This window comes from Mus pahari, chromosome X (assembly GCF_900095145.1).
Source record: "Mus pahari chromosome X, PAHARI_EIJ_v1.1, whole genome shotgun sequence".
Lineage (NCBI taxonomy): Eukaryota > Metazoa > Chordata > Mammalia > Rodentia > Muridae > Mus > Mus pahari.
The window spans coordinates 81,989,935-82,004,490 of NC_034613.1; the positions used below are offsets into that span (position 1 = coordinate 81,989,935).

At 38.9% G+C, this 14,556-nt stretch overlaps 1 pseudogene; it reads left to right on the forward strand.

Annotated features, from left to right (window-relative positions):
• Positions 1–14,211, forward strand: part of LOC110314414 — a 17,955-nt pseudogene extending 3,744 nt beyond the window's left edge.
• Positions 14,212–14,556: the final 345 nt, after the last annotated feature.

The window sequence follows — 14,556 nt, forward strand, 5'->3', positions numbered from 1 at the left end:
AGAGGGAGAGGGAGAGGGAGAGGGAGAGGGAGAGGGAGAGGGAGAAAGAATTTGTAGAGAGACTTAACTAAAGGAAAGACCCATGCTGAAGCTGAATAAGGCAGCCCCATCAGACAGGCTAGGGATGCAAATACAATAAAGGAAGTAAAAAGCAAATCCAGCCAACTGTGAACCCTCCCCTTTCTCTGATTCCTGACCTGCTATAGTGTAGCCTATTTTCCTTCACCATCTCTCCTAAGTTTGACTAAAACCCCCCTTACCACCAAAATACTATGAGCAAAATAAATAATTCCTCTCTTAAGTTATTTGCCAGAATTTTAGACATAGTATCAACAATAACAACGTAACTAATTTGCTTACTTTTGTCCTGATAAGAAAAATTGTGACTTCAGATAAGTATGGCAATAGAGAATAGACATAACACATTAAAATGTCCCAAGAAAATGAGAGAGTATAAAAGGGTATCAATATTGGACCACCTTTTGCCTCTCCACAATAAAGAGCCAATAAACAAAATCCCCAAAAATAATTTAGCAGAGTTCAGGAAGTGATTGCAGGTTCTTAAGGGGAAAGGGGGACCCTATATAGGCAGAGGAACATAAAGTAGGGGAGTTTAGGGCATTCCAGCACCATCTCCACAGAACCAACATGGGAAATGTAATACTCAGTCAGGACTTTTCCAGCATTGCAAGTACAGGAACTATTTGAGAATACAGAGAAAAGGGTAGTAAACCTTAAGTTTAGACCAACTTCTGCTACTAATTTACTGAGAAAGCATTTTCTATAGATTCCATTTTTTTCATTGTATAATGAGGGGAGCAAATAAGACCAAATTTACCATTAGCAGTGCTATCAACACTGTCCCTGAATCTAGAAATGGTACTAGTTTCTATTGTCCCATGGTTTTCCATATCATACTGTGAACCCACCCATTTATCTTTACTGCTATTGTTTATCATCCATACTACAGTTATTATAAATATATCTGTTTTCCCTGTATATCATGTCTCAGCTGTGGCCCCCCTTTCTCCTCAGAAGCTGTTGGTCACCAACCTAAGAGGACAAAGTGAGAAGTGGAGAACAGAGTTCAGATGGACCATGAGTATGGCAGAATGACTCCCTGGACACTGCTGCAGTGAAACAAGACTATTTTATTATTTCAGGGATACATTACATAAGAGCCTTTTTAGGAGTACAGGTGGAAAGGGATAATTGGTCATAGCATCAAGTGAGCAAGAGGGGCTGATTGGCTATAATATAGTACCTAGTTATCATGCAGGCAGGAAGCCAGAGAAGGATTTGTGTACTGACATATGCAACCTTGTAGAGAACTCTGTACAAGGTCACTTTTCAGACAAGGCCAGCCAACTATGTTTAGGAACACTCTCCAGATAAATACACTCTCCAGAGACAGAGACAGAGACAGAGACAGAGACAGAGACAGAGACAGAGACAGGTGTAGTGGTTTGAATATGCTTAACCCAGGGAATGGCACTTTTGGGAAGTGTGGCCTTGTTAGAGGAGGTCTGTCACTGTGAGGGTGGGCTTTGAGGCTCTCCTCCCAAGCACATGGGAGCCAGTCTTCTCTGAGATGCCTTTGGAACAAGAGGTAGAAGTCTCAGCTCCTCTAGGGCCACCGTGGTTGCTGAAAGCTGCAGTGCTTCCTGCCTTGATGATAAAAGACTAAACCTCTGAATCTGTAAGCCAGCCCCAATGAAGTGTTCTCCTTTAGAAGAGTTGCCTTGGTCATGGTATCTCTTCATAGCAATGAAAACCCTAGGAGAACAAGGAAGCCCCGCTAAAGGGAGTACCCCATTTTGTGCTGAGCTCAGAAAGCCATCATGGGGAAACTGCTACCTTAATAGCAAGGTTCCCTAACACTTGGCCATATTTACTAAGCATCATTCATACTACCATTAATATTACTTTCATTAAAGTGATATATTTGTTCCTTTACAAAAATTTAATAAGCTACCTACATATAAAATATAAACCCTTAAATCCGCAGTCTTGTATAAGCTTCCCAAAATTAAAATAAATCTTGCTGAATTTTAAATATCTTACTAACCAATCACTGCTTCAAGTAATTTTACATGCTTACTCATTTAATCATAATTAAAACTAAATAACATAGGACAAAAAAGTCCCCAGAAATTAGATTTGGGGTTTTGTTGTTGCTTTCAAAAAATGTGTTTATTTTATGTATATGTGTGTGCCTGCATGAGTTTATGTGCACCGCGGAAGAATGAGTTCTTAACTGTTGAACCACTTCTCCAGACTCCAGATTTGGTTTGTCATAATTAATGTTTTCAAAATTTTAGGTGGAAATGATAAATATTCTGAAATAGCTATAGGAAGTTCTATAAAGAAATGCATTAATTTTCTGTAGCAACATATATAAATATTCACATTAAATGCAATATAGACTCTTATAGTATCATGCCACTTCAGATATTAAGACCAAATTAAATTGGGGTTTTCAAAGCATTGTGGATTTTTAGAATTGTGAACAGATATTTCAGACTTTCTCCCATTTTACTGAGGCATTGAAATGCCCAAGACATTGTTCAAAACTTTATTTCTAAGAGGTTAGAATGTTAAAACTGAATCCAGGTAGTCTGGCTGAACTGGAACTTTTAATTTTGTCAGAGGATCCCCCACTTCCATTATCTAAGTTGTCCAACATTCTCAAACTTTTACTTTGTGTCTCCACCGTCTTTTTTAGGGTTTTTACCTTCCTCCACAAGATTTACAGATAGTCTACTCCTTCAAAAGTCCATTTCTAATTATAGTCCCCATGTCAATATTAAAAGAGCCAGGAGACCCACACAGTGTTTTGCTTCTACTTTTTCGCAAGTGACAAAGGGCTTATATTTAACCCCTTCATTGCATTTTATCCCAGCATCCTTGTAAAAGATGTATTTATTTTGTACTTAGGTAGCTTGTTACCAAATAAGTATATGCTTGGAATAAATTTGGGCATCTTCTAAATAGAAGAAAGAGTTCATTCACTCCATGAATAAGAATACCTAGCCTGAGCATTTTAAGAAAAAAAAATAAAGAGGGGTGGATAATTGGAAGTAAAGATGCATTGGCCTATGGATAGATAAGACAAAAATTACCATAATGAAGAAGTAAGGTTTGTATATTTCTCAAATACAGTATAGAAAAAGATCAAGAGTGTCTTACAATGGGGGTAGGGAGGACATCAGAGTGACTTTATTGTTTTTGGGGGGAAGGCTTGTGGAAAAAGAATAACTCAGTGGGCTCAACAGTTATTGGACTAGTAGGTAGGCAAGGATAAGGAAGGAACTCTTTGAATAATCTACTTAAAGTCCGAGGAATGGATTGGAGCAGTTTCCTATCACATAGCCTTTAACTGCAATAGTTTCAAAATAGCCCAGCAGTGCTATCCAATGGATAACTGTGGTACTGCAGGCCACAGAATCTAAAGTTCCACTTGACACCAGAAACTAGTGTGTCATACTATTAAGCTTCCATATAAAACCTCACACTGACCCTAAGAAAGGCAGTTTAATATTTCTTCCTGACAGACTTTTCCTCAACCTTTGACTACAGCTAACCCCTCAGATATTCCTTCGTTGGTTTTCAGGCTTCTTTAAAGCTCTTATTCAGGTTATTCATTCTTCTTAACTGCTCAATCCAAATTCTGTCTGTTCTTCTCTAAGTGTTTTTGTTTAGTTGGGTTGGGATTTTATTTTTTGATATATAAGTCTCACATATTCTAGGATATCCTTGGGTTGGGATTTTATTTTTTGATATATAAGTCTCACATATTCTAGGATATCCTTGAGCTAAGTATGTATTTCAGGGTAGACCTAAACTCTTTATCTCCTTGTATCTACCTCCCAGGGTCTAAACTCACAGGAATACACTATCATACAGGGCTTTTGAGTGTTTCTTAATGATAAAAGTACTGAACGAGAAGACAGGAAACCTAGACTGTATACTACTCTGTCTTGATGATTTATTTACTTTATGATCTTGAGCTAGTCTCTTCCCTTTGAGGAATGTTAAGTTTTAGGCTTCCAATAGAGATAGACTGAAAATATCACAGAATGTCATATGTGAGAGTTCTTTATAAATAATAAACAATTCACATAAATACAGGATACCTGAATGACACCACTTTCATAAAATGTCTCCTTGAACTACCTTAGACTAGAAAATCCTAACTACTCCACAAATTCTTTTGGCACAAATTTTGGTGTCATTTATTTGGCCCTTTACATACACATAGGTCTGAGTTCTAGAGGAATTAAATGCTTTTTGGAACCTATGGACATATATGGGTTGATATTTCTCCTCTGACACCAATGACTCAATAATTTTAAGAAGTTCATTTAATTTTAAGTAAATAGTCATATCATTAGTTAAAAAAAACAAATAATCATAAATACCTCACAGAGATGTTACAAATAAATACTTAAATAATCTACTTCAAGTGCCTTGTTATCATGAAAGAAGTCAAAGTAGCAGTGAGGACAGAGTTGATTTCTATAAACCTTCATTGATACAACAAAGGAAAGTACCAAAATCTCAGTTCCTGAACTGATGAGTTCTAAGATGTGAGGAATAATTCAGACCCCAGTTTTGACCCAAGAGATCAGAGAACCCATAGAGCACTGCCTTTTAAAGTCATGTTACTCAACATGCCTGGATCAATGATTAACTAGGAGAGCCACAACTTGTCAATGTAATGACAATAACACAAATCCCAACCCTAAAGGAACTATATATACCATGACCTATCCTCCCAAGGCTTAGGGATCATTTCAGAAGATAGGCAAATTAGTACAAGAGCCTGTGGCACTAAATGACAACAAGAAAACAGTATCTTCTGGAGCCATTCACAACATTTAGCTTCTGGAGAGGATAAACCGTTTTCTCTGAGAGTGTAGCCACTTGTAAGTCAGCCACTTCTAGAGAAGACCATACATCGAAGAATATTTAGGTACCACAAATTGGTCTTGAAGAATTTTTAAAAATAAAAAGTTAGGCATGTAAAGAAGGACTGGTAAGTTTGGGGAGAATTGGCTGGGTAAATATGATCAAAACACATAGTACAAACTCTCAAAGAAATAATAAAATTTAAAAAATTATTACCAAAATCTATGGCCTAAGGTAAATGGGAAATCATTTTATGGGAATAAAGTTTTCACTTTGAATGATATAATAGTTCTAAGAATGTTTAGTGATGTGATTAAAACATTGTGAATATATATATATATATATATATATATATATATATATATATATATATATATAAATGCAATTAAACTATAAACTTAAAATGACTACATTGGAAAGTGTTACGCTGTGTAAAATTTTACTCCCATAAAGTTTTTATCAAAATTGTATTAAATTAAACTTATGTCTAAATGTATTAGGGTTTCAATGACTATGACCAACACTGTGGCCAAAAATCAACTTGGAGAGGAAAAGGCTTTTTTCATCTTATACTTAGAGGTGACAGTTCACCATATGGGGAAATTAGGGCAAGAACTCAAGACAGGAGCAAATGGAGAGGCCTCGGAGGAATTATGCTTACTGGCTTGTTCCTGACTTGCTCATTCTGCTTTCTTATAGCATCAGGACCACCAGTTCATAGGTGGCACCACCCACAATAATCTGGGCATTCTCATGCCCATCACCAGAGGCTTTCCAACAAGTTAATCTGTGGTAGAACTAAGGTTCTCTCTTTCAAAATGACTCTAGCATGTGCCAAGTTGACACAAAAACTGGCCTGCATAGAGTAGCAAAGAAAGGGCTTATATGCATTGGATCAATTATTAATGCCAAAGCTCTGACATGTCCTTACTGAAATATATTTTAATAAATACATATAATATTTCCTGAATTTGTAAGAGATCTAAGATTTAGCCTAGAAAACCAGACATTCTATATTTTGTTTTAGAAGTGAACATCAAATCAGTACAGTACATAGAGGGTTTGTTTTCCTTTTTTTCTGTGTGATGATACTAATTGTTACCAGCTCTTTTACATGTACATATCTCCTTTTACTATATACATCTTCTAAAAGTTAAGACATAATTGACATTCATTAATGTGGGTTAACATGGTGTACTGTGTCCGGTCCACCACAGGTCAGGAGCTGGAAACAACCTAGATGTCCCATGACAGAAGAATGGATACAGAAAATGTGGTTCATTTACACAATGGAGTACTAGTCAGCTATTAAGAATGAAGACATCCTGACTTTTGCAAGCAAATGGATAGAACTAGAAAATATCATCTTGAGTGAGATAACTCAGATCCAAAAAACATGCATGGTATGTACTCACTAATAAGTGGATATTAGCCAAAAAATCACACAGAATACTCAAGATACAGTCCACAGAACTCAAAAAGCTCAACAAGCTGAAGGGACCAAGTGAGGATGTCTCAGTCTCACTTGGGAGAGAGAAGAAAGCAGTCATAAGTGGGGAGGGAGGGAGGGACCTGGGAGGGAAAGTGGATGGGGTATTGGGGGGGGATAGGGAAACCTGATCTGGTATTGAGTGAGGGAAAAGGACTGAAGCCCTGAGGGCCAGCAGAAAGAATGTTAACAGGCAACCTCAGGGAATAGGAGGTTAGGGGACCTCCCTCCCCCTCACACACACCAAGAATGCACCAGAGACCTGGGAGGTGAGAGACTCTCAAGACTCAAAGGGAGGGAGGGACCTTAGATGAAATGCCAGACAGTAGGGAGAGGGAACTTATAGAACCCACCTCCAGCAGGAAGACAGGGCATAAAGTGAGGGAGGAGGTTGCCATCCCACAGTCACACCTCTGACCCATAATTGTTTCTGTCTGAAAGAATTACAGGGATGGAAATGGAGAGGAGCCTGAGGAAAAGAATGTCCAGCGACAGGCCCAAAGTGGGATCCAGCTCAAGAGGAGGTCCCAAGGCCTGACACAATTACTAAGGCTATGGAGCACTCACAAAAAGGGATCTATCATGACTGCCCTCCAAGGGACCCTGCAGCTGAAAGAGTCAGATGCAGATATTTGCACCCAACCAATGGACAGAAGCAGCTGACCCCTGTTGTTGAATTCGGGAAGACTGAAAGAAGCTGAGGATAAGGGCGATCCTGTAGGAGGACCAGTAGTCTCAATTATTCTGGACCCCCCGAGATCTCTCAAACACTGGACCATCAACCAGACAGCATATACCAACTGATATGAGACCCCCAACACACATACATTAGAGGACTTCTGGGTCTGTGTTCTTTCAGAGATGATGCACCTAACCCTCAAGAGACTGGAGGCCCCAGGGCATTTAGAGGTCAGATGGGGTGGAGGTTGGGGGCATCCACATGGAGAGATGGTGGGGTGGGGAGGAGGTGTGGAATGTGGTACAAACGGAGGGTGGATGGGGGAGGGGAATGGAATATGGAGTATAAAACTAAATTAAAAATTAAATTAAATTTAAAAAGATATTCCCCAAACAAACAAACAAAGAAAGAGAGGGCAAAGCATTTGCAACCCTGAGTCATGCAAAGGATAGAGCAAAAGCAGTCCTTAAAGTCTATTCATGAGTGAGGGCCATTCATGAGAATGGCAGAGGGAAGGTATACATTTTAGGGGATCTCAAACCTGCATGGTTTTATTAGTTGCTCTTAGTTTGCTTCAAATTTATCCCTGGATAGAGGCCACAGTTGAACCCAGATTAGCTTGTTTGAGAGCCATTCAAGTTAGAGAATGTTATATGTACCAGGGCCCCCTAGAACTAGGGTAGCCAGTTTTTGTTTGTTTGTTTGTTTGTTTGTTTGTTTTGAGGAAAATGAATACTACATGTATAATCATTTATCCCATTATAACTTGGTTTTTGCTGAATAAAGAAAATAACATCTAAAAAAGGTGAACATCAAATCAGTACATAGAGGGTACTCAGTGTGTGTGTGTGTGTGTGTGTGTGTGTGTGTGTGTGTGTGTGTGTGTGTGTGATGATACTAATTGTCACCAGCTCTTTTACATGTCCATATCTCCTTTTACTATATACATCTTCTAAAAGTTAAGACATAGTCATTCATTCATTAACGTGGGTTAACATGGTGCCCTGCGTCTGTCCCACCACAGGGCTAGGGCTGCTTATGGAGGTGGGAAGTTTGAGGACTTGCACCCCATGCTGCTGGCAGGCAGGCGTCAGGCTGTGAGAAGCTGCAAGACCTCATTCCAGGGAGGGGGTGAGGCAGTCTGAGGTTCCCAAGGAACTGCTGGAGTTGGCTCGAACTCTCAGGCACCACAGTTACTGCTGGGTGCCACCAAAGAGCTGGCTCTGGGGTCTCTGGGCCTGCACAGAGGCTGAGGACAACAGGTTCCCATGCCCTTGGACACTGTCGAATGCTGCGGAAGAGCTGAGAACTGTGTGGGGGCCTTCAGGGCTGGCTCTGGCCTAGAGCCAAAGGGAAAAGAGCAGGTGGGGTGGGGTGGGGTGAGGTGGGGTGGGGGGAGAGCACTCCAGCTGGTTCCTGCAGGGAAGAGAGTGTCCTTGGCTTGTTCCATCAGGTGGCTTGGCTTGGTGGAAGCCATGGCTGAGAGTGCACAGAAGCTTCCTGTAAGAGATTAGGCACAGCTCTTTAGAGGAGGACTTGTTCCATTGCTCCAGCATGGTGGATCCCTATGAGAAGAGGCAGTTCATGGTTTTAAGGCATTTACTGTAGAAAGGCAGAGAGAGGGAGAGTAGGGAAGTAGAGACCAACTTACTCATAAGTCAAGCAAAATGGACTTCAAGTGTGCCTAACCTATTATCAATCCCTTCTTTATATCTTAATTCCTTAAAACTGGACTTCAAATGTTTATAATCCTCCAGTTTCAGCTTCCCAAGTATTGGGATTACAGACAATTGCCACCATTCAAAGTGAGACTTTATTTTAATCCTGACACTCAGTCTCTCATCTCTGAAGATATCACTGAGTAAACATCTGGCAATTTGTTCTCTACTTTTCCCATCACTGGAAATCAGATTTGTACTAGTTGGTCTAATGTTGGGGGATAAATAACAGATGTCAAGGAATTAATGACAATTAAGACTGAATTTTAAGCAATTCAGATGTACAGAAGAATGGAAAACTGTCTATACTGAATTCAGGAGACATAATACAGATACAGAGTCAAACCACATTAATAAATATGTTTATAGTATTTACTAAATCCCAATGAATTTAGTGCCTCGTGAATACTAACAAAATTAAACTTTAAATTACAACTTTAAACTTTAAATTACAAGAAGCTCTTCTGGCTCTTAAAATTTACACAGAGAAATTAGGTGGTATTCTGGTGGGCCTATCTTATGTGACTTGATCCTTCACCTTCAGCTTCAATACCTTTTCTTGGTTCTAGTTTTGTGATATTTGAGGTATTACTTAGTGTGAAAATATGGTTTCACCTTTATTGGGTAGGTTTTCTATCCTTTGGCTACTGTTGCCCCAATATGGGTGCTAGCTAAGTATGATGGCTATGAAGTATATCTGGTAAAGAATGATTCTGAATCAAAATCACTCAATAAAACCAGTGTTACTGAAAGCTGATACAGGAGAAAAATGAAAACTATAGGAAATATACAGTAAAAATCTCCTATTGAACAATTGAACATGGTGCTCAATAACATTTTAAGATTGTCTTTTATCATATGCAAATTGGCTCATTTGTAAAGATACAAAAATGGTTCATCATGCAATAATTACTATAATATATTGCAATACAACACATAAACCAAGGGTAAAATATCACATGATAATATCAACAGGTCCAGAAAATGCTTTGATAGCATTCAACATCCTTTCATGACACAAATCTTGAAATAAAGTAGAAAGAAAAATATGACTTCAATATAATAAGGTTATTTATGATAAATCCATGGTTATTATCATATTAAATGTGATTTTAAAAAAAAACAACAGAAAACTACAAGGATAGCTCTAGTTAAGACTCCTAGAAATGTGGGATACAGAGCCTGAATCAGCCATCTTATGTAACCAGGCAAGGCTGGGAGGTATTGGGACACCAACCTAACCACAAAACCTTCGGCCTACAATTTTTCCTGCCTACAAGATGTGCTGGGTAAATGTGGTGCAGAAATTGTGAGTGGGCAACTGTACTGGTTAATAATATCATTATTAATAATATCATAATATGTTAGTAATATCATTCATAATAGCATCACAAAATCCCTAGGAATAAACCAAAACAAAGAGGCAAAGGAAGGACTGTTACACAGAAAAAAAAAATTAAACATTGACAAATTGAAGAAGGGAACAGAAGATGAAATAAATCCCATAAGGTATACTAATACTGTAAAAAAGCGCATAATACCAAAGAAAACCCAAACAATCTTGTCAAGGCCTATCCAAATTCTGATGACATTATTCATGGAAATATTTTTTTAAAATCTCAAATTCCTATGAAAACACAAAAGAACCCAAATAACTAAAACAAACCTCAAATGTGTGTTCCCCCAGACCCAGTCCCCCAGTCTTGTTCCTATCTCTGCAACAGCACACCAGCTTCAGCTTCCCTTCCTCCCAACATTTCCTTTGAATTCTATAGGCCATCCCCTCCGAAAGTCTCTCTGCCACACTCATTGCTGTCTCTCAGCCCCCAACTCCAGCAGGCATCCCCTGATAAATCACAGGGCGTGCTTGTGCTTGCCAGAATAGCAGGTAGGCTGCCCTATGAAGCCCTCCTCTCTCTCGGTTCCCCCAGGACACAATCCTGTAGCCTCCTTCTGTAGCAAGACAGCCCTGGCAGCCTTCCCTGCTCCTATCTTCTGTGGATCTCTCAGCGGATCCCCTCTTTCTAACCTCCTCCCACAGTGTGTTGCTTTGTTGCAGATAGCAGGCATCTCAGCTCTTCCCAGGGCAACAAGTAGGCTGAAGGCAGCCTCCGCACACCTCTCCTGAAATAGAATTCCCTCAGTCCCATCCCCAGCTCTGTAGCTAGAAACCTGCTGTTGTCTCTGTTTCCTCTCTGACCCCATCCCAAGTGAATCACCAAGACCTCCTCCTCTAACCTAGCTTCCCCAAACTAATCGCAGTCATCCATCCAGTCTCCAATACACACCAGCTGAACAGGGCCCCCAAACAGGCAACACACAGTCACCACATCCTGTGAAACTCCAAAGAAGAAATAAAAATCAAGACAAATCTGGAAATTAGCACCTAGACGTATAATTATCCCAAACCCAGATGCCTAGACACCAGCATAAAAACACAACAAAATGTTTCCACCAGAGCTTACTTATCCCAACAGAGCAGACCCTAAATCTTCCAACATACCTGAAGAAAAAAAAGAGCTTAAAACCAACTATTTGAACATGGTAGAGGTTTTTAAGGAGGAAATGAATAAATCCCTTAAAGAAATTCAGGAAGACACAAGCAAAGATTTGGGGGAAATGGAATAAATGTGTTAAAGAAAATTTAAAAATAACCCATAAACACTTGAAGGAAACAAATGTGTTCAAGGACTGAAAATTGAAATAGACTCAATAAAGAAAACACAAACAGGGAATTTCTGGGAATCAAAAATTTAGGAATTTAAATAGGAACTACAGAGGCAAACTTCATCAACAGAGTATATGAGATGGAACAGTCTCAGGCATTGAAGATACAGTAGAACAATTGGCTACATCAGTTCAAAGAAAATATTAAATCTAAAAACTATTGACACAAAACATGTGGGAAATCTGGGTCATTATGAAAAGACCAAACCAAGAACAGGAATAGACAAAGGAGAAGAAACCTAGCTCACAAGCCCAAAAAAATATTTTCAACAAAATCATAGAAAAATATTCTTTAACCTAAAAAAGATGTATATTAAGGTATGAAGAGCAAGCATACAGAATACCAAATTCAACCAAAAAAGAAAGTTGTCTCGACACATAATAATCACTAAGTGTACAGAACAAAGAACGAATATTAAAGCTACATGGTAAAAAGACCAAGTACCATGTAAAGGCAGACATATTGGAATTACGCCTGACTTCTCAACTGAGACTCTAAAAGCCAGAGGGTCTATAGAGTTGTGCTGCAGACTTGAAGAGACCTCAGATGCCAGGCCAGAATACTAGACCAAACAAGACATTCATTCACCACAGATGGCAAATATAAGAAATTTTATGATAAACTCAAATTTAAACAACATCTCTATATAAACCCAGACTACAGAAGGTGCTAGAAGGAAAACTTCCACCTAAGGCTGTTAACTACACCCATGAAAATACAGGAAATAAGTAATCTTACACTAGCAAGATCAAAAGAAGGGACACACCACCACCACCACCACCACCACCACCACAATTAACAACCAGGAAATAACAACCATTGGTCATTAATATCTCTCAATATCAATGATCTTAATTCCCCAATTAAAAGACATAGACTAACAAAATGCATAGGAAAACAGGATCCATCCTTCTGCAATATCAAAGACACATATAAAGGGTTGGAAAAAGATATTTAAGCAAGTAGACTTAAAATGCAAGCTGGAATGCCATTTTATTATCTAATAAAATTGACTTCAAACCAACATTCATCAAAAGAGATGGTGAAGGATACTACATACTCATCAAAGGAAAAATCCACCAAGGTGACACTTCAGTTCTTACCATCTATGCCACCAAAACAAGGGCACCAAAGTTTGTAAAAGAAATACTAGTACAGCTTAAATAACATATTGACTCCCACACACTGCTAATATGAGACTTTAATCCCCAGCTCTCACCAATCAACAGGTAATTCAGGCAAAATCCAATTCAGATAAATACTGGAACTAATAGACATTATTAACAAAATGCACCTTGAGGAGAACAATGGCTTCCCTTTGGTTCTGGCCTGAAAGGGTCAGAGCAGTTAACTAGGGGAAAGTTCAGGGGCCGTCCCTCCTGGAAGGGAGGGATGTCCTAACATAACTTTCTGTGGGCCAAAGTTTTTCCTTGTTCCTAGTTAAGAGTTAATATTTATCCGGAGAGGAGGATGTCCTTAGGTCTGCTGATAAACAGTTCCTTCTTCTGAAGAAGTTCTTATTATGAGAAAATGAATCCAAGAATGATAACATTGTGTGTTAAGTTTAACTAAGTAAAGATGTTATTTTTTGAACAAAAATTGCAAAGTCATACCCCATGTTTATAAGCTGAAGGAATCAGTAAAGCTTTGCTATTGCCACCAGAGCGGTCCATCCATCTGTCTCTTTAAGGCGCTCACGAAGCTGGTCTTCATCAGCACCTAACAGATATTTACAGAACATTTCTCCCAGACACAAAATAGACCTTCTTCTCAGCACCTGATGGAACTGGCTCTAAAATTTATCACACAAATCTCAACTGATACAAGAAAATTGAAATACCACCACAGATTAAAAAGATCTTCCTTGTGCTCATGGATTGGTAGAATTAACACAGTGACCATCTTACCAAAAGCAATGTCCAGATCCAATGTAATCCCCTTCAAAATTTCAATTCTTTACAGACTTTGAAAGAACAATACTAAACTTCATTTGGGAAAATGAAAAACCCAGGATAGACAAGACAATCCTAAACAATAAAAGAGTTTCTTGGCGGTATCACCATCCATGATTTCAAGCTGTGCTACAGACATATAGTAATAAAAACCACATGGTATTGACATAAAAACAGACACGCTGATCAATGGAATCAAATTCAAGGCTCAAACATAAATCCAAACAAATGAACACAAATGAATGATTTTTGATAAAGAAGCCAGAAATACACACCTATATAAAAGGCAGCATCTTTAGCAAACAGTGCTGGTCTAACTAGATGTCTGTACAAAACTCAAGTCTAAATGGATCAAAGACTTTAATATAAAAGGAGGCACACTGGAAGCAGTGTGAGGAAACAGTGAGAAAAAGTCCCCATCTCCACAGACCAAACCTACACACCACTGTATCCCAGCATTCAGTGACATGTCCCTACCACTATGCCCCAAGAAAGGCTGAAAGGTATGCTAAAGGAGATAAAGCCAAGATGAAGGATGAACCACAGAGATCTGCAAGGTTGCTGATAAACCTACTCCTCCAAAGCCAGAGCCTAAGCCTAAAAAGACCTCTGCAAAGAAGGAAGGGGGGGGGACCTACACAAGTAGTGTTGCAAATAATCCTGCAGAAAATGGAGACACCAAAAGAGACCAGGCACAGAAAGCTGAAGGTGCTGAGAGATGCCAAGAGACATGAGTGGATTTTTTTATAACTCTCTACTTCTGATGACCGTACAGTTTGAAATACTATTTAAGTCACGTTTTATAAAAAGGCTATGTTGTTAGCATACATTGCTAACAAAACACCTTCTTTTGTGTGCAATGATTGTGTGTCACTAACAAAATGTCTCCTAAGCTGTATTGATGAGAGAAAACATCTTTCCCTGATAATTTTCAAAGACTCCTGCTGGCTCCCAGGAGACAGATCCTGGTGTTGACATATGTGGCCACAATGAAGCAAAATGCCTTGTGGTGTGGAAAAACTCTAAATTCATTTTTATATTCTTCTCCCCCTGTACCATCAACATACATTTAATTCCCT